This window comes from Alosa alosa, chromosome 12 (assembly GCF_017589495.1).
Source record: "Alosa alosa isolate M-15738 ecotype Scorff River chromosome 12, AALO_Geno_1.1, whole genome shotgun sequence".
NCBI lineage: Eukaryota > Metazoa > Chordata > Actinopteri > Clupeiformes > Clupeidae > Alosa > Alosa alosa.
In genome coordinates this window covers 15,630,287-15,634,994 of record NC_063200.1, presented here as the reverse complement: position 1 = coordinate 15,634,994, position 4,708 = coordinate 15,630,287, and positions in this window count along the sequence as shown.

Below are 4,708 nucleotides of genomic sequence, written 5' to 3'. Positions count from 1 at the left end.
TGAATAATATAACAATTTATAAAAAAATATTTTAAAGCATGTGTCATGTGGTGCCCTCCCATGGTTGGTGCCCCTGGGCACAGGCCCACTGGCCCTTATGGATAATCCGGCCCTGCACACACACACACACACACACACACACACACACACAAAGAAGCATGTACACATTCACATGAACACACACACACACACACAAGCACACACCCAGCACATATTCCTGACTACCAAGAAAAAAAATATCTCCAAATTCTTTTTTTCTTAACTTCCCAATAGTTTGGAAGACAATGAGCATACTGAAAACTTTTTTTTTTTTATTTAAATTTTTTATTTAAGAAATATCAAGTGTCCATTACAATGGACTTCATAACACCGTACACATAAAACTGAATCATGTAATAAGTAAAATAGAGAACAAAATGGAGGTAGTAACTACAAATGTCCACTGCGGAGGACAATTGTTTAACACTCTCCTATGATGGTAAAACATTGTTACATTACTTCAGAAAATTATTTTAAGTGTTTTTAAGAGATTCGTAGAAAAAACAACAACAACAACATTTTAAATGTTAAATGCTCAACTAACTTGATTAAGCACTTACTTTTCTTCTTTCCATAAAATGTCCTTGTGGTGATGGCCACCATTTTCTTTGAAGAGGAAGAGGAAGTTCCCAAATACCCACCCCTATACATGTGATACCATTTAAAAGCCCTAAATGTCCTCTTTAGAGAACAAAAGGAATTAGCTCAGTAGAATGTATGGTGTGGGAGATATTCCGGTTTATAAAGGTTCTCTAGAGAGGACAAAATTGAACTGCTGGTAGTCAGGAGGATATTGTACAAATGTGCACACATGCACACACACACACAAGCATGTATTCACACACAGACACATATGCAAGTGTATTATAAAACCATGTGTCCTATCAGACCAAAAATATGACGAGGCTTTGTCTGTAAGCCTTCTTTTTCTACACAAGATTACGCAAAACTGGGGCTGCGCTTTCCTTTGATTGTCTAAGCCCTTTGTTAAAGTGATGTCATTGGCACAAATATTTGCACTGGTGTCTAAGAGCCTGCGCTGCAAGGCCAAGAGGCCAGCCAGAGCCTTCCCCTTCGCACCAATGTGCGACATTTCAGCTCAGGGCCGTGACGCACTTTTCGAACAGGCAATGTTTTTCACAGAGCGGTAGAAAACGAGGGAAAAGAGACGACATTCCGAGGATTCCAGTGAGGCGAGGTGAGGCGCAGGCCGGAGGTTACGAAAGAGACTGGGCTCGGCAGATGGAGCCTGAGGAGAGCCGTTCCGCTGGGGTTCATACGGGAACGCCACTGCAGCTGCGGGCTGTCACTGCGCTGATGCTGACGTGGACAACCTCTGAGCTCTGATGAAGGTACACACACACACACACACTCCATGAGCTCTGATGAAGGTACATATACACACACACACACTCCATGAGCACATAAACACACACATACACTCCATGTATCTGATGAGGCTACACACACACACAGACACAAACACACATACACACACACATACACTTACTCTGAGCTCTGATGAAGGTACGCACACACACACTCCATGAGTTCTGATGAAGGTCCATAGGTACATACACACACAAACACACACACACACACACACACACACACACACACACACACACACACACTCTGAGCTGTGGTGAAGGTACACACACACACACACTTACTCTCTGCAGCTCTGGTGAAAAATAGAAACTCGGCACAACACCTGCGGGGCTCAAAGAGGCATGCCGCATGGCAGATAACTGGTGCAGATCTGGCCTGCCTGTGGTCCAAATTAGGCCCAGGCCTGGTGTGGATCCATGGGGACAGACTCCTGGGCCAGTACTAGCAGACCTGTGGGGGGAGGGGAGGGGAGGAGGCTCAGTCGACCCTTCAGGGGTTCAGAGAATTCATTTTTCAGGAGGACTGAATGTTCCCTCTCTCTCTGTGTGTGTTACACACACACACACACTCACACACACACACGTACACATGCACAAACACACACACACACACACACACGTAAGGCAGTCAATACTGCCTGGCTTCCCCTGGGCCTCCCTCAAAGTGAGCTGTGAGCACTGCATAACTTCAATCGCTCTCTCTCTCTCTCTTATTCTCTCTCTCTCTTTCTCTGTGTCTCATTCTCTCTCTGTCTAGGCTGTGCGGAGAGGCAACTACTTTAAAGGATCAATATTATGTGTCTGCGCTCCAGTGAAACCCCCTGTGAAAACCTCGAGGGACCCCTGGGCCCAATACCTCCAAATACCCGTTTGAAGCCGTCACTCATGCTCTTCGCTCTCCGCTTCACAAGGCCCTGCTCCCAACTTCACCAGACTAACATCGCTCAGCCCTGCTCACACTCCTCTCATGAAGGAAGGAAGGAAGGCTCTCTTTTGGCTTCCTTCAAGGCCTCCTACTTCACCAGACTAGCGTCGCTCTTAAGGCCTATTCACACCAAGAACGATAACGATAACTATAACCATAACGATAAAAGCGTTCACACTGAACAACGATAAACAAAGTCTCTCCTTGTGTTAATGAATGTGACGGTTAAAATGATATGGGTTCTGATTGGCTATTAGCTTTTTATCGTTCTGAAAATCGCTCTGAAAGTGATCCCCAACGATATCGTTCTTCATGTCATTATCGTTATAGTTTATGTATGAACGTCGTCATTCATATTAACGAGAACGATATCTATTTATAGTCTAGTATCGTTCTTGGTGTGAATAGGCCTTAACTCTAACTCCAAATGCATTTAGGGTTACAGCGTCTTTGGCATTCCCTTGATTATGTCAAGTGCATTGATTGCAGGCTTGTGCTTGTTCCGAATTTTAGAATGGGTCTCCACTCAATTCATGAATTGGAATTTGAATTGTATTGGCCCCACAGGAAGCTGAAATGACAATAAGTGGAATTAAATTCATGGCAATTCAAAGCAGTTTCAGTCACACAACAGAAAGAATGTGTTGAATCTCACATACATTCAGTTTTGGGAAAGTTACTTTGGAAATATAATTGGGGGCGAAGCTGTGAAGGCCCCCATTGAGTTACTAGCTTTTCCTATTATTATTCTGCCATTGGAGTCTATGGCAGCTCATAGAAACGCCCTGACTAAAAGTGCAGATTTTTTGGCAGAAAGTTTGAGGGACACTCCACTGACCACTCCGCGCTCATTTACGGACCTCTAAACCCAGCCGTCTAGCGCCACCAACAGGTCAAAATCTGGCCGAAAATTGAACCGCTGGGTCTAAAGTTATGAAATTCGGCACACTGATTCAGCACTGTCCCATGATCACTTTCACCAATTTACAGAACTCTATGCCCAACACTCTAGCGCCACCAATGGGTCGAACCTGGATTGCATTCACGCATGTGACCATTGAACGGTGTGTCCGATTTTCACATATCAGGCACCGTTGGAATCCCTGGACCGACCTAAGTTCAATGACCCCTATTACGTCACTTTTTGCCATATTGGACCCCCGCCATATTGGATTTAGTCCAAACTCTACGAAAAGTTTCAGCGTTCACAAACACGATTTTCACGGAACTTGGCGGAGATGATCTTCTGCTCGAGCCGCACAAACGATACTTGTCAGATTTTTCAATTTCATTTTTGTTTGCCCGTGACAGCCAATCAAATATGGCGATGAAGCGCCAAACAGGAAGTGGACTAACATCTCTGTGGCACTTTGAGTTAACATAACAAAACTCGATACCATTAGTCAGGACACTGTCCCAATCACTCACAGCAATTTATATGCATATACATTGAACACTCTAGCGCCACCACCAGTTAAATGCTGGACATGCGTTCATGCGCGTGATCCTTGACTCTTTTGTCTGATTTTCACAATTGAGGTCTGAATCCTTTGACCAGACAGAGTTCACCGACCCCTATCCTATCACTTTCGGCCATATTGGACCTCCGCCATATTCAGCGGTTACAAATTTCATCCGATTTTCACAGAACTTGTCGGAGATGATCTTCAGACCGAGCCGCACAAACGATACTTGTCAGATCTTTTAATTTCATTTTTGTTTGCCCGTGACAGCCAATCAAATATGGCGATGAAACCACCAAACAGGAAGTGGGCTAACATCCTCGGCTATGCTTTTAATGTATGAAGTCCAAACTTGGTACAGGGACTTGGTATCTGATTGTGAGGACGCACTAGGAAATTGGCATCATGTGGCCTCTATAGGGGGCGCTGTAATACAGGAAGTGAGCTTGTATCTCGGCAACGCTTTGGTGTACAAAGTCCAAACTTGGTATAAGGACCTGTTACATGATTATGATGACGCACTAGGAAATTGGAATCATTTGGTCTCTATAGGGGGCGCTGCAATACAGGAAGTGTATCCAACGCTTTGATGTATGAAGTCCAAACTTAATACAGAGACATTGTGAGGACATGCAAGTAAAGTGGTCTCATTTGGCCTCTAGGGGTGCTGTAATAAACAAATTGAGCTCACATCTCAGCAACTCTTTGGTGTATGAAGTCCAGGGACATGGTAGCTGATTGTGAGAACGCACAAGGACATTGGTGTTATTTTCGCCTCTAGGGGCACTATAACAAAGTAAATGAGCTTATTTCTCAGCCATTCTTTATCCAATTGCAATCAAACTTGCTGTGAGTGCTTGCTCATGCCATGGCAACGCCATTCCTGCTAT